A 21,533-nucleotide genomic window follows, 5' to 3' on the forward strand; every position below is an offset into this window, starting at 1 on the left:
GCATTTGGTCACCAAAGGTCTGAAAATATTTTTTAGTCAAAATGACTGTATTTTGTCTTTTAGAGTCTTAAAAGTCGGCTTTAGACAAGATAACCGCATTTCGTAACCAAAGGCCCTTAAAGTTTTTTTTCGTCAAAATGACTGTATTTTCGTCTTTTAGAGTCTTAAAAAGCCGGTTTTAGACAAGATAATTGCATTTCGTAACCAATGGCCTAAAAAACATTTTTTGGTCAAAATGACTCTATTTTGGTCTCCAAGTGTCTAAAAAGCCTTTTTTAGTCAAGATAACTGTATTTGGTAACCAAAGGTCTGAAAGTTTTTTTAAGTCAAAATTACAATTTTCGTCTTTTAGATTCTTAAAAAGCCGGTTTTAGACAAATAATTGCATTTAGTAACCAATGGCCTGAAAAATTGTTTTTGGTCAAAATGGCTCTATTTAGGTTTCCAAGTGTCTAAAAATCAATTTTTAATCAAGATTATTGTATTTGGTCACCAAAGGTCTGAAAGTTTTTTTAGTCCAAATGACTGTATTTTCGTCTTTTAGAGTCTTAAAAAACCGGTTTCAAACAAGATGACATTTCGTAACCAATGGCCTGAAAAATTTTTTTTGGTCAAAATGACTATATTGGTCTCCAAGTGTCTAAAAAGCCTTTTTTTAGTCAAGATAACTGCATTTGGTCACCAAAGGTCTGAAAGTTTTTTTTCGTCAAAATGACTGTATTGTGTCTTTTAGAGTCTTAAAAAGCCGGTTTTAGACAAGATAATTGCATTTCGTACCCAATGGCCTGAAAAACATTTTTTGTTCAAAATTACTCTATTTTGGTCTCCAAGTGTCTAAAAAGCCTTTTTTAGTCAAGATAACTGTATTTGGTCACCCAAGGTCTGAAAAATTTCTTTAGTCATAATGACTGTATTTTTGTCTTTTAGAGTCTTAAAAAGCCGGTTTTAGACAAGATAACCACATTTCGTAACCAATGGCCTGAAAGTTTTTTTAGTCAAAATGACTGTATTTTCGTCTTTTAGAGTCTTAAAAGCCGGTTTTAGACAAGATAATTGCATTTCGTAACCAATGGCCTGAAAAACTTTTTTGTACAAAATGACTCTATTTTGGTCTCCAAGTTAAGATAACTGTATTTGGTCACCAAAGGTCTGAAAGTTTTTTTTAGTCAAAATGACTGTATTTTCGTCTTTTTTTAAAAAGCCGGTTTTAGACAAGATAATTGCATTTAGTAACCAATGGCCTGAAAAATAGTTTTTGGTCAAACTGACTCTGTTTTGGTCTCCAAGTGTCTAAAAAGCCTTTTTTAGTCAAGATAGCTGTATTTGGTCACCAAAGGTCTGAAAGTTCATTTTAGTCAAAATGACTGTATTTTCGTCTTTTAGAGTCTTAATAAGCCAGTGTCAGACAAGGTAATTGCATTTTGTAACCAATGGCCTAAAAAACATTTTTTGGTCAAAATGACTGTATTTTGTCTTTTAGAGTCTTAAAAAGACGGTTTTAGACAAGATAACCGCATTTCGTAACCAATGGCCTGAAAAAAAGTTTTTGGTCAAAATGACTCTATTTAGGTCTCCAAGTTTCTAAAAATCCATTTTTAGTCAAGATAATTGTAAATTGTCACCAAAGGTCTGAAAGTATTTTTTAGGCAAAATGACTGTATTTTCAACTTTTAGAGTCTTAAAAAGCCGGTTTTAGACAAGATTATTGCATTTCGTAACCAATGGCCTGAAAATTTTTTTTTGGTCAGAATGACTCTATATTAGTCTCCAAGTGTCTATAAAAAGGCTTTTTTTAGTCATGATAACTGCATTTGGTCACCAAAGGTCTGAGAATTTTCTTTAGTCAAAATTACTGTTTTTTCGTCTTTTAGTGTCTAAAAAGCATTTTTTAGTCATGATAACTGCATTTGGTCACCAAAGGTCTGAAAATATTTTTTTAAGTCAAAATGATTGTATTTTGTCTTTTAGTGTCTATAAAAGCCGGTTTTAGACAAGATAATTGCATTTCGTAACCAATGGCCTCAAACATTTTTTTGTCAAAATGACTCTATATTGGTCTCCAAGTGTCTAAAAAGCCTTTTTTTAGTCATGATAACTGCATTTGGTCACCAAAGGTTTGAAAATTTTCTTTAGTCAAAATTACTCTTTTTTCGTCTTTTAGTGTCTAAAAAGCCTTTTTTAGTCATGATAACTGCATTTGGTCACCAAAGGTCTGAAAATATTTTTTTCGTCAAAATGATTGTATTTTGTCTATTAGTGTCTTAAAAAGTCGGTTTTAGACAAGGTAATTGCATTTGGTCACTAACAGTCTGAAAGTTTTTTTTAGTCAAAATGACTGTATTTTCGTCTTTTAGAGTCTTAAAAAGCAGGTTTTAGCCAAGATAATTGCATTTAGTAACCAATGGCCTGAAATATTGTCTTTTGTCAAAATGACTATTTTGGACTCCAAGTGTCTAAAAAGACTTTTTTTAGTCAAAATAACTGCATTTGGTCACAAAAGGTCTGAAAATTGTTTTTGGTCAAAATGACTCTACTTTGTTCTCCAAGTGTCTAAAAAAGCCTTATTTTTTGTCAAAATAACTGCATTTGGTCACAAAAGGTCTAAAAATTTGTTTTAGTCAAAATGACTGTTTTTTCGTCTTTTAGTGTCTTAAAAAGTCGGTTTTAGACAAGGTAATTGCATTTATAACCAATACCCTGAAAAAAAGTTTTTTTGTTCAAAATTACTCTATATTGCTCTCCAAGTGTCTAAAAAGTCTTTTTTTAGTCATGATAACTGCATTTGGTCACCAAAGGTCTGAAAAATTTCTTTAGTCAAAATGACTGTATTTTGTCTTTTAGTATCTTAAAAAGCCGGTTTTAGACAAGATAACTGCATTTGGTCACCAGAGGTCTGAAAGTTTTTTTAGTCAAAATGACTGTATTTTCGTCTTTTAGAGTCTTAAAAAGCCGGTTTTAGACAAGATAAATGCGTTTCGTAACCAATGGCCTGAAAAATTGTCTTTGGTCAAAATGACTATTTTGGACTCCAAGTGTCTAAAAAGCCTTTTCTTTGTCAAAATGACTGCATTTGGTCCCAAAAGGCCTGAACATTTGTTTTAGTCAAAATGACTGTATTTGGTCCCAAAAGGCCTGGATATTTGTTTTAGTCAAAATGACTGTATTTTTGTCTTTTAGAGTCTTAAAAAGCCGGTTTTAGACAAGATAATTGCGTTTCGTAACCAATGGCCTGAAAAATTGTCTTAGGTCAAAATGACTATGTTGGTCTCCAAGTGTCTAAAAAGCCTTTTTTAGTCAAAATAACTGCATTTGGTCACCAAGATCTGAAAAAAAATTTAGTCAAATTGACTGTATTTTTGTCTTTTAGAGCCTTAAAAGCCAGTTTCAGACAAGATTTTAGACATTTGGGCTCCAATGCCCTGAAAAATCTTTTTGGTCAAAATTACTCTATTTTGGTCTGCAATTGTCTAAAAAGCCTTTTTTAGTATAAATAACTGCATTTGGTCTTAAAAGGTTTTAAAAAAATAAATTAGTCAAAATGAAGGTATTTTTGTCTTTTATAGTCATAAAAAGCGGGTTTTAGACAAGATAACTGCACTTGGTCTCCACTGGTCTGAATTTTTTTTGTAAAAATGTATGTATTTAGTATTCTGTGGCAGAAGGTTCATTAGTAGAGTTGAGCGGACACCTGGATGTCCGTGTTCGGCGGGTTCGGCCGAACTTTAAAAAAAAGTCCGGGTCCGTGTCCCGGACTTTTGCCGAACTTTTCCCGGACACCGAACCCCATTGAAGTCAATGGGGACCCGAACTTTCAGGAACTAAAATGGCGGAAAAACACCAAAGGAAAGTGCTAGAGTGCTGCAAATGGCAGCAAAACGTATTTAAGAGCATGTCAAGTGCTCTGCAAACAAATGTGGATAGGGAAATAACTTAAAACAACAAAAAAAAACAGAAAAATAAAACAATGTTCTTCATCTCTGAAGGACGAGGCCCATATGGAGTAGGAGGGAGGTTGAGGTGGTGGTGGATGTGGCGGTCTCATAGGCATGCACACAGGGTGTGCCGGATGTGCCTGGGCACACCCTAATCACCTAGGGCACATAGCATTATCGCTCTGTTTGCCAGTGAGGAGATGGGAAAGATCTCCCTCGGACCTGCTCTGCTCTATTTCACTTTGCCAGCAGGGAGAGTAATGTATCGGGGCCATGTACATGTAGGCAAACACATGCATGTGTATTTAAACTTTGGGGTGCACACCCTTATGCAATAGGCTGCGCACACCTATGGGCGGTGTAGGTGGAAGCGGCGGTGGAGGAGGACCAGGGCCGGATTAAGAGCATCAGGATTTTGAAGGGCCTTAAGGGAGGAGGAAGGGTGCAGCCAAGGCTGAAGCCCATAAACACATCCATGCATCGGCAACTGTCCCTCCTTGTCCGTCCTTCGTGCTGTGTGGGGAGGTTCTGAGGGAGCTGCCTGGGGAAGCGAGCATAGAAGCCAGACTTCTGTGTTTACAAGTGACAGAAGAGCGGTAACAGTGAATATGGCCAACCCGGGGCCTATATAAAAGGTAGGGGCCTGGAGCTGCAGCTCCAATAGCCCCTACATTAATCTGGCCCTGAGGAGAAGGACGAGGTAGCCAACACTGCTTCTTTTTACAAATTTTAAATGAGGGTAGACCCCAAAAGAGTGAGAAAGAGCAAAAATGGAACAATGGGTGGGTAAGGTCGGTATCCATCGCTATTCTGCACAAGGTACGGAAAAGTCCCGTGGGATCCATGCCTGGTTCATTTTAATGCACGTGAGCTTGTCCACATTGTCTCTGGACAGGCGGCTGCGCTTGTCTGTTATAATGCCCCCAGCCGTGCTAAATACCCGTTCAGATAATACACTGGCTGCAGGGCACTCCAGCACCTCCAAGGCGTAAAGGGCAAGCTCAGGCCATGTGCCCAATTTGGAGACCCAGAAGTTGAAGGGGGCAGACCCCTCATTCACTACATGTAGGCATGTGCACACATACTGCTCCACCATGTTGGTAAAATGCTGCCTCCTGCTAAGACGTTCCATCTGAGCTGCTGGTGCTGCTGTTTGTTGTGGCTTGCTGACAAAGCTTTTCCACATTTCGGCCATGCTAACTCTGCCTTCTGAGGTGCTGGCGGTGCCCTGGTTGCATTGGCGACCTCTTCCTCCTCCTCCTCCTCCTCTGCCTTGTGCTTCCACTGTGGCCCCGCTGTCAGGTGGGAATGCCAGCAGCATCGCGTCTACCAGCGTGCGCTTGTACTCGCGCATCTTGCGATCGCGCTCCAGTGAGTGAATTAAGGACGGTACGTTGTCCTTGTAACGGGGATCCAGCAGCGTGGCCACCCAGTAATCAGCACAAGTTAGAATGTGGGCAACTCGGCGGTCGTTGTGGAGACACTGCAGCATGTAATCGCTCATGTGTGCCAGGCTGCCCAGAGGCAACGAAAGGCTGTCCTCTGTGGAAGGTGTATGGTCCGTGTCCTCTGTATCCCCCCAGCCACGCACCAGTGATGGCCATGAGCTGGCCTGGGTGCCACCCTGCTGTGAACATGGTTCCATCTCCTCCTCCAGCTCCTCCTCCTCATCCTCCTCATCCTCCAGAATTGTGCCCCTGCTGGACAATTGTGTCCCTGGCGTTTGTGTGTGCAGGAACCCACCCTCGGAGCCCCTTGTGAATGACTGCCCTGAAAGCCTTGGAAATGTTACCTCTTCATCCTCCTCCTCCTCCTCCTCCTCATCCTGTGCCACATCCTCTTCCATCATCGCCCGAATTGTTTTTTCAAGGAGGCATAGAAGTGGGATAGTTAAGCTGAGAACGGCGTCATCGCCACTGGCCATGTTGGTGGAGTACTCAAAACAGCGCAACAAGGAACACAGGTCTCGCATGGAGGCCCAGTTATTGGTGGTGAAGTGGTGCTGTTCCGCAGAGCGACTCACGCGTGCGTGCTGCAGCTGAAACTACACTATGGCCATCTGCTGCTCGCACAGTCTTTGCAGCACGTGCAAGGTGGAGTTCCACCTTGTGGGCACGTCACATATGAGGCGGTAAGCGGGAAGGCTGAAGTTACGCTGCAGCGCTGACAGGCGAGCAGCAGCAGGGTGAGAACGCCGAAAGTGCACACAGACGGCCCGCACTTTCTGCAGCAGCTCTGACATATCGGGGTAGTTTTTAAGGAACCTCTGCACCACCAAATTCAGCACATGCGCCAGGCAAGGGATGTGCGTCAAACCGGCTAGGCCCAGAGCTGCTATGAGATTTCGCCCATTATCGCACACCACCAGGCCGGGCTTGAGGCTCGCTGGCAGCAACCACTCATTTGTCTGCTGTTCCATGCTCCTCCACAACTCCTGCGCGTTGTAAAACTGCCTGCTGTCATTTACCCCTGGCCGTGCTGAAGTTACGCTGTCCGGATGAGGAGGCGGTAGAGGATGAGGAAGCGGAGTAGGAGGAGTTAGGAACAGGAGGCAAACTGAAGCGCCCTGCAATCCTCGGTGGTGGAAGGACATGAGCCAAATTGCTATCCGCCTCAGTCCCATCCGCCACTGCATTTACCCAGTGTGCCGTTAGGGAGATATAACGCCCCTGACCATGTTTACTGGTCCACGTATCGGTAGTTAGGTGGACCTTGGCACAGATGGCGTTGCGCAGTGCACACCTGATTTTTTCCCCCACTTGGTTGTGCAGGGAAGGGATGGCTTGCCTGGAAAAGTAGTGGCGGCTGGGCATGACGTACTGTGGGACAGCCACCGACATAAGGTTTTTAAAACTGTGCGTCTCCACCAGTCGGAATGACAGCATTTCAAAGGCCAAGAATTTTGAAATGCTGGCATTCAGGGCCAGGGATCGCGGGTGGGTAGGGGGGTATTTCCTCTTCCTCTCAAGTGTTTGGGAGATGGAAAGCTGAACGCTTCCACGGGACATTGTGGAGATGGTTGGTGACCCAGGTGGTGGTGTTGCTGACAGATCCTCTGTTTGCGGGGTGGCAGGTGCCGGTATCACTACAGAGGTGGCTGGAGCGGCCAAGACTGCAGCAGAAGAGGAAGCAGGATTAGCCAGAGACGTTTCTTGGTTTTGAAGGTGTCTACTCCACTGAAGCTTGTGCTTTGCACTTAGATGCCTGATCATGCAGGTTGTGCTCAGGTTGAGAAGGTTTATGCCTCGCTTCAGGCTCTGATTGCACAGGGTGCAAACCACTCGTGTCCTGTCATGAGCACATTTTCTAAAGAACTTCCACGCTAGAGAACTCTTTTGAGCTGACTTTGGTGCGCTCGTTCCCTTGCTGCGTTGGGCAGTAGCAGGCGTAGTGTCTAGGGCACGGGCGCTCCACTTCTGCACCCTGCTCCCTCTTCTGCTGTGCTGGTGGCTCTGTGCGACCACCGCCTCTTCCTCCAAACCACTCAGGTCACCTGCATGACGTTCATTCCATGTGGGGTTCGAGGACCTCATCGTCCTCCACATCATCTTCCACCCAGTCTTCACCCCTGCCCTCCTTGTCGGTCTCCACAATGCTGAACGCCGCAGCAGTTGGCACCTGCGTTTCGTCATCATCGGAGACGTGCTGCGATGGTCCTTGCATGTACTCATCTTGAGAAATGAGTGGTTGGGCATCACTGCACTCAATCTCTTCCACTTCTAGGGCAGGGCTAGGTGGATGGCCCTGGGAAACCCTGCTGACAGAGTCCTCAAAAAGAATAAGAGACTGCTGTATGGCTTGGGGCTCAGACTGCTTGCCTGATTTGCAAGGGGGTGAGGTGAAAGACGGTTGGACATCGGCTGCAGGTGCCAACTCTGACCTTTCTGCAGTAGACTGGGTGGGAGACAATGTGAAGGAACTGGAGGCACTGTCAGCAGCAAACCAATCTACTATCGCCTCTACGTGTTCTGGCCTCATCACTTCTAGAGGCGTATGATGCCCTACCAAATACTGATGCAGGTTCTGTCGCCTACTCACACTTGAGGAAGGTGTTTCACTTGTGCGTGTAGCTGGCACAGATCGACCACGTCCTCTCCTTGCAACAGGAGCTCTACCAGCAGCACCACGACCCAGGCCACGGCCCCTATTTGACGGTCTCCTCATATTTCTGTAATTTAAGATCTTGCCCTAGAAAGGTGTTTATTGAATAGCGGAACAAAACAACAACAGTATCGCACGGGTGTATCTCACAGTCAAATATGCAAACTATGCCGCAATTTAATGTTTTTTACCCCAAAATGGTGTATATTGAATAGCGGAATAGGATAAAAAACGGTGTATCTCACACGTACAAACACAGACTAGGCCTGATTAAATTTTTTTGTACCCTAAAGGGAGGATGAGGAAGAGGAGTAGGAGGAGTTGGGAACAGGAGGCAAACTGAAGCGCCCTGCAATCCTTGGCGGGGGAAGGAGATGCGCCAAACAAATTTAAAAGGTGTATCTCACACGTACCGATACAGACTATTCCGTAATTTAATTTTTTACACTCCAAAAGGGTGTATATTGAATAGCGGAATAGGAAAAATGTTATAATACGGTGTATCTCACACGTACAAACACAGACTAGGCCCCGATTACAATTTTTTGTACCCTAAAGGCAGGATGAGGAAGAGGAGTAGGAGGAGTTGGGAACAGGAGGCAAACTGAAGCGCCCTGCAATCCTTGGCGGGGGAAGGAGATGCGCCAAACAAATTTAAAAGGTGTATCTCACACGTACCGCTACAGACTATGCCGTAATTTAATTTTTTACACTCCAAAAGGGTGTATTTTGAATAGCAGAATATGAAAAATTTTATAATACGGTGTATCTCACACGTACAAACACAGACTAGGCCCCGATTACAATTTTTTGTACCCTAAAGGCAGGATGAGGAAGAGGAGTAGGAGGAGTTGGGAACAGGAGGCAAACTGAAGCGCCCTGCAATCCTCGGCGGTAGAAGAAGATGCGCCAAACAAATTTAAAAAGGTGTATCTCACATGTACCGATACAGACTATCCCGCAATTTAATTTTTTACACTCACAGAGGGTGTATATTGAATAGCGGAATAGGACAAATTTTACAAAACGGTGTATCTCACACGTACAAACACAAACTAGGCCCCAATTACAATTTTTTGTACCCTAAAGGCAGGATGAGGAAGAGGAGTAGGAGGAGCAGGTAGGAGGCAGACTGAAGCACCCTCAAATCCTCGGCAGTATGAGATGTGCCCCAAAAATTGGAAAGGTGTATCTCCCACGTACCGACACAGACTATCACGCAATTTAATTGTTTATACCCAAAGGTTTTGATTAAATAGCGGAATAGAAAATATGATAAAAAAAAAGTGTATGTATATCACATGTACACAACCACACTAGGCCCCAATTACTATTGTTTGTACCCCTAAAGGCAGGATGAGGAGTAGGGGGAGTATGGAACAGGCAGCACCCTCAAATCTTCAGAAGTATGAGATGAACCCCAAAAACTTGGAAAGGTGGATCTCACACGTACCAACACAGACTATCCCCCAATTTAATTGATCCCCAAAGGTTTTTATTGAATAGCGGAATAGGAAATATGATCAAAAAAAGTGTATGTATCTCACACGTAAAGAAGCACACTAGGCCCCAATTACTATTGTTTGTACCCCTAAAAGGATGGATGAGGAGTAGGATGAGTATGGAACAGGCAGCACCCTCAAATCTTCAGAAGTATGAGATGAACCCCAAAAACTTGGAAAGGTGGATCTCACACGTACCAACACAGACTATCCCCCAATTTAACTGATCCCCAAAGGTTTTTGATTAAATAGCGGAATAGAAAATATGATCAAAAAGAGTGTATGTATCTCACACGTACACAACCACACTAGGCCCCAATTACTATTGTTTGTACCCCTAAAAGGATGGATGAGGAGTAGGAGGAGTATGGAACAGGCAGCACCCTCAAATCTTCAGAAGTATGAGATGAACCCCAAAAACTTGGAAAGGTGGATCGCACACGTACCAACACAGACTATCCCCCAATTTAACTGATCCCCAAAGGTTTTTGATTAAATAGCGGAATAGAAAATATGATCAAAAAGAGTGTATGTATCTCATACGTACACAACCACACTAGGCCCCAATTACTATTGTTTGTACCCCTAAAAGGATGGATGAGGAGTAGGAGGAGTATGGAACAGGCAGCACCCTCAAATCTTCAGAAGTATGAGATGAACCCCAGAAACTTGGAAAGGTGGATCTCACACGTACCAACACAGACTATTTAATTGATCCCCAAAGGTTTTTATTGAATAGCGGAATAGGAAATATGATCAAAAAAAGTGTATGTATATCACACGTACACAACCACACTAGGCCCCAATTACTATTGTTTGTACCAATAAAAGGATGGATGAGGAGTAGGAAGAGTATGGAACAGGCAGCACCCTCAAATGTTCAGAAGTATGAGATGAACCCCAAAAACTTGGAAAGGTGGATCTCACACGTACCAACACAGACTATCCCCCAATTTAACTGATCCCCAAGGGTTTTTGATTAAATAGCGGAACAGAAAATATGATCAAAAAGAGTGTATGTATCCCACACGTACACAACCACACTAGGCCCCAATTACTATTGTTTGTACCCCTAAAAGGATGGATGAGGAGTAGGAGGAGTATGGAACAGGCAGCACCCTCAAATCTTCAGAAGTATGAGATGAACCCCAAAAACTTGGAAAGGTGGATCTCACACGTACCAACACAGACTATCCCCCAATTTAACTGATCCCCAAAGGTTTTTGATTAAATAGCGGAATAGAAAATATGATCAAAAAGAGTGTATGTATCTCACACGTACACAACCACACTAGGCCCCAATTACTATTGTTTGTACCCCTAAAAGGATGGATGTGGAGTAGGAGGAGTATGGAACAGGCAGCACCCTCAAATCTTCAGAAGTATGAGATGAACCCCAGAAACTTGGAAAGGTGGATCTCACACGTACCAACACAGACTATCCCGCAATTGAATTGATCCCCAAAGGTTTGTATTGAATAGCGGAATAGGAAATATGATCAAAAAAAGTGTATGTATCTCACACGTACAGAAGCACACTAGGCCCCAATTACTATTGTTTGTACCCCTAAAAGGATGGATGAGGAGTAGGAGGAGTATGGAACAGGCAGCACCCTCAAATGTTCAGAAGTATGAGATGAACCCCAAAAACTTGGAAAGGTGGATCTCACACGTACCAACACAGACTATCCCCCAATTTAACTGATCCCCAAAGGTTTTTGATTAAATAGCGGAGTAGAAAATATGATCCAAAAAAGTGTATGTATATCACATGTACACAACCACACTAGGCCCCAATTACTATTGTTTGTACCCCTAAAGGCAGGATGAGGAGTAGGGGGAGTATGGAACAGGCAGCACCCTCAAATCTTCAGAAGTATGAGATGAACCCCAAAAACTTGGAAAGGTGGATCTCACACGTACCAACACAGACTATCCCCCAATTTAATTGATCCCCAAAGGTTTTTATTGAATAGCGGAATAGGAAATATGATCAAAAAAAGTGTATGTATCTCACACGTAAAGAAGCACACTAGGCCCCAATTACTATTGTTTGTACCCCTAAAAGGATGGATGAGGAGTAGGATGAGTATGGAACAGGCAGCACCCTCAAATCTTCAGAAGTATGAGATGAACCCCAAAAACTTGGAAAGGTGGATCTCACACGTACCAACACAGACTATCCCCCAATTTAACTGATCCCCAAAGGTTTTTGATTAAATAGCGGAATAGAAAATATGATCAAAAAGAGTGTATGTATCTCACACGTACACAACCACACTAGGCCCCAATTACTATTGTTTGTACCCCTAAAAGGATGGATGAGGAGTAGGAGGAGTATGGAACAGGCAGCACCCTCAAATGTTCAGAAGTATGAGATGAACCCCAAAAACTTGGAAAGGTGGATCGCACACGTACCAACACAGACTATCCCCCAATTTAACTGATCCCCAAAGGTTTTTGATTAAATAGCGGAATAGAAAATATGATCAAAAAGAGTGTATGTATCTCATACGTACACAACCACACTAGGCCCCAATTACTATTGTTTGTACCCCTAAAAGGATGGATGAGGAGTAGGAGGAGTATGGAACAGGCAGCACCCTCAAATCTTCAGAAGTATGAGATGAACCCCAGAAACTTGGAAAGGTGGATCTCACACGTACCAACACAGACTATTTAATTGATCCCCAAAGGTTTTTATTGAATAGCGGAATAGGAAATATGATCAAAAAAAGTGTATGTATATCACACGTACACAACCACACTAGGCCCCAATTACTATTGTTTGTACCAATAAAAGGATGGATGAGGAGTAGGAAGAGTATGGAACAGGCAGCACCCTCAAATGTTCAGAAGTATGAGATGAACCCCAAAAACTTGGAAAGGTGGATTTTACACGTACCAACACAGACTATCCCCCAATTTAACTGATCCCCAAGGGTTTTTGATTAAATAGCGGAACAGAAAATATGATCAAAAAGAGTGTATGTATCCCACACGTACACAACCACACTAGGCCCCAATTACTATTGTTTGTACCCCTAAAAGGATGGATGAGGAGTAGGAGGAGTATGGAACAGGCAGCACCCTCAAATCTTCAGAAGTATGAGATGAACCCCAAAAACTTGGAAAGGTGGATCTCACACGTACCAACACAGACTATCCCCCAATTTAACTGATCCCCAAAGGTTTTTGATTAAATAGCGGAATAGAAAATATGATCAAAAAGAGTGTATGTATCTCACACGTACACAACCACACTAGGCCCCAATTACTATTGTTTGTACCCCTAAAAGGATGGATGTGGAGTAGGAGGAGTATGGAACAGGCAGCACCCTCAAATCTTCAGAAGTATGAGATGAACCCCAGAAACTTGGAAAGGTGGATCTCACACGTACCAACACAGACTATCCCGCAATTGAATTGATCCCCAAAGGTTTGTATTGAATAGCGGAATAGGAAATATGATCAAAAAAAGTGTATGTATCTCACACGTACAGAAGCACACTAGGCCCCAATTACTATTGTTTGTACCCCTAAAAGGATGGATGAGGAGTAGGAGGAGTATGGAACAGGCAGCACCCTCAAATGTTCAGAAGTATGAGATGAACCCCAAAAACTTGGAAAGGTGGATCTCACACGTACCAACACAGACTGTCCCCCAATTTAACTGATCCCCAAAGGTTTTTGATTAAATAGCGGAGTAGAAAATATGATCCAAAAAAGTGTATGTATATCACACGTACACAACCACACTAGGCCCCAATTACTATTGTTTGTACCCCTAAAAGGCTGGATGAGGAGTAGGGTGAGTATGGAACAGGCAGCACACTCAAATCTTCAGAAGTATGAGATGAACCCCAAAAACTTGGAAAGGTGGATCTCACACGTACCAACACAGACTATCCCCCAATTTAACTGATCCCCAAAGGTTTTTGAATAAATAGCGGAATAGAAAATATGATCAAAAAAAGTGTATGTATATCACACGTACACAACCACACTAGGCCCCAATTACTATTGTTTGTACCCCTAAAAGGATGGATGAGGAGTAGGAGGAGTATGGAACAGGCAGCACCCTCAAATCTTCAGAAGTATGAGATGAACCCCAAAAACTTGGAAAGGTGGATCTCACGAGTACCAACACAGACTATCCCGCAATTTAATTGATCCCCAAAGGTTTTTATTGAATAGCGGAATAGGAAATATGATCAAAAAAAGTGTATGTATCTCACACGTACAGAAGCACACTAGGCCCCAATTACTATTGTTTGTACCCCTAAAAGGATGGATGAGGAGTAGGAGGAGTATGGAACAGGCAACTCCCTCAAATGTTCAGAAGTATGAGATGAACCCCAAAAACTTGGAAAGGTGGATCTCACACGTACCAACACAGACTATCCCCCAATTTAACTGATCCCCAAAGGTTTTTGATTAAATAGCAGAATAGAAAATATGATCCAAAAAAGTGTATGTATATCACACGTACACAACCACACTAGGCCCCAATTACTATTGTTTGTACCCCTAAAAGGCTGGATGAGGAGTAGGGGGAGTATGGAACAGGCAGCACCCTCAAATCTTCAGAAGTATGAGATGAACCCCAAAAACTTGGAAAGGTGGATCTCACACGTACCAACACAGACTATCCCCCAATTTAACTGATCCCCAAAGGTTTTTGATTAAATAGCGGAATAGAAAATATGATCAAAAAAAGTGTATGTATCTCACACATACACAACCACACTAGGCCCCAATTACTATTGTTTGTACCCCTTAAAGGATGGATGAGGAGTAGGAGAAGTATGGAACAGGCAGCACCCTCAAATGTTCAGAAGTATGAGATGAACCCCAAAAACTTGGAAAGGTGGATCTCACACGTACCAACACAGACTATCCCCCAATTTAACTGATCCCCAAAGGTTTTTGATTAAATAGCGGAATAGAAAATATGATCCAAAAAAGTGTATGTATATCACACGTACACAACCACACTAGGCCCCAATTACTATTGTTTGTACCCCTAAAAGGCTGGATGAGGAGTAGGGGGAGTATGGAACAGGCAGCACCCTCAAATCTTTAGAAGTATGAGATGAACCCCAAAAACCCCAAATATCATTCAGCTCTGCTGCAGGCCACAACTTAATTTTTTTTAACCCAAGGCTGTATATTCAATAGTGGAATAGAAAAAAAGTGTATGATTTTTGAAACCACTCAATATTAGCACATGTGAACTGAACACAGCAGTGTATGATCAGTCACTCAGCACAGCACAGCTGAAGGAAAAAGGCTGCACACAGTGCCTGATAGAAAAATACTTTTCTCCCTCCTCCTCAGTGGGCAAAAAAGATTGTGTGCACTGTACCCCAAAAAGATTGTGTTCACTGTACCCCAAAAGTATTGTGTTCACTGCACCCCAAAAAGATTGTGTTCACTGTACCCCAAAAAGATTGCGTTCACTGCACCCCAAAAAGATTGTGTTCACTGCAGCCCACACACAGCAAAATGGATGTGGATCACTGACACCTGCCTATCTCCTATCCCACACCAGACAGCAATATCGATTGTAGTTTGTAGAACACACTTTCCCTAAAAATCAGCAGACTCTATCCCTAACAGGATTGATAAGATCGTAGATCGGGACTGCAAAACCCACCCCACACAGCAATATCGATTGTAGTTTGTAGAACACACTTTCCCTAAAAATCAGCAGACTCTATCCCTAACAGGATTGATAAGATCGTAGATCGGGACTGCAAACCCCACCCCACACAGCAATATCGGTTGTAGTTTGTAGAACACACTTTCCCTAAAAATCAGCAGACTCTGTCCCTAACAGTATTGATAAGATCGTAGATCAGGTGACTGCAAACCCCACCCCACACAGCAATGTCGATTGTAGTTTGTAGAACGCACTGTCCCTAAAATCAGCAGACTCTCTCCCTAAAATGCCTACAACTCACCCTGCCTAACACACTCCGACCTGTCCCTCAATTCTATCCAGACACAAATGTTTTTTTTTCCTGTCTGTCCCTAATCAGCAGCCAGCACGTTGATGTGTGCTCTCTCCCTGATCTAAACAGCAGAATGACGCCGCAGCGGCGCTGCCTCGAACTTATAAAGACTTGGTCACATGCTTCAGACGGCCAATCACAGCTACTGATACATTTGCAGGCATGGCTGGGATGGCTTAGGCACACCAGTTAAACGCTTGTTGATTGGCTGTTGAAAGCCCGCCATGAAAAGCGCGCCAAAGCATGCAAAACCCGGAAATAAAATGACCGAACACGGATATTTACCCGAATGTACAGTAAAGTGTTCTTGTCCGTGTTCGGGTAACAAAAATCCAATTATTCGGTACGAACACGAATAATACAGTCCGTGTTCGCTCAACCCTATTCATTAGGCATTCACAGGATACATAAGTAAGTGTCGGCCATAAAAGTCCCCAAAAATTAGCCTGACAGCTAAGAACGTAGTATTTGGTGGCTGAAGGTACATTAGGCATTCACAGGGTACAGAAGTAAGTGTCGGCCTGTATAGGCCCCAAAAATTAGCCCATATGGGTTTAACTGACAGCTAAGAACGTTGTATTCTGTGGGTGAAGGTAAGTGTCAGGTAAACCCATGTGGGCTAATTTCTGGGGCCTTTTATGGCCGACACTTACTTCTGTATCCTGTGAATGCCTAATTTACCTTTAGCCACAGAATACTACGTTCATTGCTCAGTTAAACTCATGTGAGCTAATTTTTGGGGCCTATACAGGCCGACAATTGCTTCTGTATACTGTGTGAATGCCTAATGTACCTTCAGCCACAGAATACTACATTCTTAGCTGTCAGTAAAACCCATGTGGGCTAATTTTTGGGGACTATACAGGCCGAAACTTACTTCTGTATCCTGTGAATGCCTAATGTAACTTCAGCCACCAAATACTACATTCTTAACTGTCAGGTAAACCCATGTGAGCTAATTTTTGGGGCCTATACATGCCGACACTTACTTCTGTATACAGTGTGAATGCCTAATGTACCTCTAGCCATCAAATACCTTGTCTTTGCTGTCAGTTAAACCCATGTGAGCTATTTTTTGGGCCCTATACAGGCCGACACTTACTTCTGTATACTGTGTGAATGCCTAATGTACCTCCAGCCATTAAATACACCATGTTCTTCCCTGAACGCGCCCGATCTCATCTGATCTCGGAAGCTAATCAGGGTCAGGCCTGGTTAGTACCTGGATGGGAGACCGCCTGGGAATACCAGGTGCTGTAGGCTTTTGGCTTTTAGCTTTTCCTTTATTCGTTGGCTTTCTTTTTGTTTCTCCTGAGGAGCCATCTTGCCATGGACAAGTTCAAAGGGGTCGAGGGTGGCAGGGGTGATCTCCTAAGGCCACATCACCCTGAACGCGCCCAATCTCGTCTTATCCCGGAAGCTAAGCAGGGTCGGGCCTTGTTAGTATCTGGATGGGAGACCGCCTGGGAATACCAGGTGCTGTAGGCTTTTGGCTTTTCCTTTATTCGTTGGCTTTCTTTTTGTTTCTCCTGAGGTGCCATCTTGCCATGGCCAAGTTCAAAGGGGTCGAGGGTGGCAGTGTTGATCACCTAAGGCCACATAATCCTGAACGCGCACAATCTCGTCAGATCTTGGATGCTAAACAGGGTTGGGCCTGCTTAGTACCTGGATGGGAGACCGCCTGGGAGTACCAGGTTCTGTAGGCTTTTGCCTTTTCCTTTATTCGCTGGCTTTCTTTTTTTTTCTCTTGAGGTGCCATCTTTCCATGGCCAAGTTCAAAGGGGTCGAAGGTGGCAGTGGTGATTGCCTAAGGCCACATCATCCTGAACACGCCTGATCTCATCTGATCTCGGAAGCTAAGCAGGGTCTGCCTGGTTAGTACCTGGATGGGAGACTGCCTGGAAATATCAGGTGCTGTAGGCTTTTGGCTTTTCCTATATTCGCTGGCGTATGTAGCATAAAACAAATTGGCCGAAAATGTTAAAAATTTTTGATTTTTACATTTTTTGGGGAGGAATTTCATATAAAAAAATTTGAAAAATATTGTTATTTTTGCAAAATTGACGCTCTTTTTTTGTTTATAGCGCATGATCAAAAAATCGCACAGGTGATCAAATACCACCAAAAGTAACTTCCTGACCGGGGTTTTTTTTGGGATTCTTTACTGCATGATTTAACGGACAATTGCGCGGTCGTGCGATGCTGTACCTAAACAAATTTGACGTCCTTTTTTCCCCACAAACAGAGCTTACTTTTGGTGGTATTTGACCACCTGTGCGATTTTTTGATCATGCGCTATAAACAAAAAAAGAGTGTCAATTTTGCAAAAATAACAAATATTTTTTTAAAATTACACTGGCAGTGAAGGGGTTAACTTTATTTGAGAGGGAGGGGCTGTGTGTGTCCCTAGGGGGGTGATTCTAACTGTGATTGGCTGTGGCTAGAGCTGTGGGAACAATGATCAACGGTCCTACATAGTAGAACCGTATGATCATTGTTTCTACACAGGGGAGAATGACAGGCGGCTTGTTTACACTAGCCGCCTGCCTTTCTCCCTCTCCCCCGATGATTGCCGAGTGACCACCGGTCACATGCTCGGGGGGGACCGTGACCGCGTGGGAGCGCGCAGCCAGCGGCGCGCGCTCGCTCCCCAGAGCCTCACAGGCTAGTGACGTATAGATGACTGTATTTTCGTCTTTTACAGTCTTAAAAAGCCTTGACTCTTGACTAAAAAAAGGCTTTTTAGACACTTGGAGACCAACATAGAGTCATTTTGAACAAAAAACTTTTTTCAGGCCATTGGTTTACCAAATGCAGTTATCTTGTCGAAAACCGACGTTTTAAAACTCTAAAAGACGAAAATGCAGTTATTTTGACTAAAAAAGGCTTTTTAGACACTTGGACACGAAAATAGAGTCATTTTGACCAAAAATTTTTTTCAGGCCATTTGTTACAAAATGCAATTATCTTGTCTAAAACCGGCTTTTTAAGACTCTAAAAGACGAAAATACAGTCATTTTGACTAAAAAAATGTCAGACTTTTGGTGACCAAATGCAGTTATTTTGACTGAAAAATGCATATTGAGACCAAATGGAGACAAAAACAGTTTTTTAGGCCATTGGTTACGAAATGCAATTATCTTGTCTAAAACCGGCTTTTAAAGACTCTTAAAGACGAAAATACAGTGATTTTGACTAAAAATAATGTAAGACATTTGCTGACCAAATGCAGTTATCTTGACTAAAAAAAGTCTTTTTAGACACTTGGAAACCAATAGAGTCATTTTGAACAAAAAAACTTTTTTCAGGGCATTTGTTTACCAAATGCAGTTATCTTGTCTAAAACCGGCGTTTTAAGACTCTAAAAGACGAAAATACAGTCATTTTGACTAGACCTTTTGTGACCAAATGCAGTTATTTTGACTAAAAAATTCTTTTTAGACAATTGGAGACCAAAATCGAGTCATTCTGACCCAAAAAATGTTTTAGACTATTGGTTACCAAATGCAGTTATCTTGTCTAACCTGCCTTTAGGGTACAAAAAATTGTAATCGGGGCCTAGTCTGTGTTTGTACGTGTGAGATACACCGTTCTTGTCTAAAACCGGCTTTTTAAGACTATAAAAGTCAAAAATACAGTCATTTTGACTAAAAATCTTTTTTAGACCTTTGGTGACCAAACACAGTTATTTTGACTTAAGCACTTAAACCCCGGAAGATTTTACCCCCTTCCTGACCAGGGGGTTTTTGTGATTCTTTACTGCATGATTTAACGGACAATTGCGCGGTCGTGCGACGATGTACCTAAAAAAATTTGACGTCCTATTTTCCCCACAAACAGAGCTTACTTTTGGTGGTATTTGATCACCTGTGCGATTTTTTGATCATGCGCTATAAACAAAAAAAGAGCGTCAATTTTGCAAAAATAACAATATTTTTCAAATTTTTTTATATGAAATTCCCCCCCCAAAAAATGTAAAAATCAAAATTTTTTAACATTTTCGGCCAATTTGTTTTATGCTACATACGTTTGGTAAAAAAATCACAAAAAGCGTATTTTGATTGGTTGGCGCAAAAGTTATCGCGTTTACTAACAAAGGGAAATATTTTTGTCATTTTTGTTTTTTTTAAAACGCGTAATGGCGACGATCTGCGATTTTTTTTGCGGTACTGCGACATTGCGGCGGACAGATCGGACCCTGGACTGACATTTTTGACACTTTTGGGGTTACCAGTGACATTTCTACAGTAATCAGAGCTATACATATGCACTGTTACTGTAAAATTACACTGGCAGTGAAGGGGTTAACTTTATTTGAGAGGGAGGGGCTGTGTGTGTCCCTAGGGGGGTGATTCTAACTGTGATTGGCTGTGGCTAGAGCTGTGGGAACAATGATCAACGGTCCTACATAGTAGAACCGTATGATCATTGTTTCTACACAGGGGAGAATGACAGGCGGCTTGTTTACACTAGCCGCCTGCCTTTCTCCCCCGACGATCGCCGAGTGACCACCGGTCACACGCTCGGGGGGGACCGTGACCGCGTGGGAGCGCACAGCCAGCGGCGCGCGATCGCTCCCCAGAGCATAACAAGCTAGTGACGTATAGATGACTGTATTTTTGTCTTTTACAGTCTTAAAAAGCCTTGACTCTTGACTAAAAAAAAGGCTTTTTAGACACTTGGAGACCAACATAGAGTCATTTTGAACAAAAACTTTTTTCAGGCCATTGGTTTACCAAATGCAGTTATCTTGTCGAAAACCGACGTTTTAAAACTCTAAAAGACGAAAATGCAGTTATTTTGACTAAAAAGGCTTTTTAGACACTTGGAGACCAAAATAGAGTCATTTTGACCAAAAAAAATTTTTCAGGCCATTGGTTACCAAATGCAATTATCTTGTCTAAAACCGGCTTTTTAAGACTCTAAAAGATGAAAATACAGTCATTTTGACTAAAAAAATTTTTCAGACCTTTGGTGACCAAATGCAGTTATTTTGACTGAAAAAGGCATATTGAGACCAAATGGAGACCAAACCAATTTTTTAGGCCATTGGTTACGAAATGCAATTATCTTGTCTAAAACCGGCTTTTAAAGACTCTAAAAGACGAAAAATACAGTCATTTTGACTAAAAAAAATGTAAGACCTTTGCTGACCAAATGCAGTTATTTTGACTAAAAAAAGTATTTTTAGACACTTGGAAACCAATATAGAGTCATTTTGAACAAAAAAACTTTTTTCAGGCCATTTGTTTACCAAATGCAGTTATCTTGTCTAAAAACCGGCGTTTTAAGACTCTAAAAGACGAAAATACAGTCATTTTGACTAGACCTTTTGTGACCAAATGCAGTTATTTTGACTAAAAAATTCTTTTTAGACACTTGGAGACCATAATCGAGTCATTTTGACCCAAAAAATATTTTAGACCATTGGTTACCAAATGCAATTATCTTGTCCAAAAGCGTCTTTGCAAGACTCTAAAAGACGAAAATACAGTCATTTTTGACTAAAAAAATATTTTCAGACCTTTGGTGACCAAATACAGCTATCTTGACTAAAAAAGGCTTTTTAGACACTTGGAGACTAACATAGAGTCATTTTGAACAAAAAACGTTTTTTCAGGCCATTGGTTTACCAAGTGCAGTTATATTGTCTAAAACCGGCTTTTTAAAAAACTAAAAGACGAAAAACAGTCATTTTGACTAAAACAAATTTTCAGACCGTTGGTGACCAAATGCACTTATCTTGACTAACAAAGGCTTTTTAGACACTTGGAGACCAATATAGAGTCATTTTGAACAAAAAAACTTTTTTCAGACCATTGGTTACCAAATGCAATTATCTTGTCCAAAAGCGTCTTTGCAAGACTCTAAAAGACGAAAATACAGTCATTTTTGACTAAAAAAATATTTTCAGACCTTTGGTGACCAAATACAGCTATCTTGACTAAAAAAGGCTTTTTAGACACTTGGAGACTAACATA

Source organism: Pelophylax lessonae (genome assembly GCF_965119305.1).
Source record: "Pelophylax lessonae genome assembly, chromosome: 10".
NCBI classification, from domain to species: domain Eukaryota; kingdom Metazoa; phylum Chordata; class Amphibia; order Anura; family Ranidae; genus Pelophylax; species Pelophylax lessonae.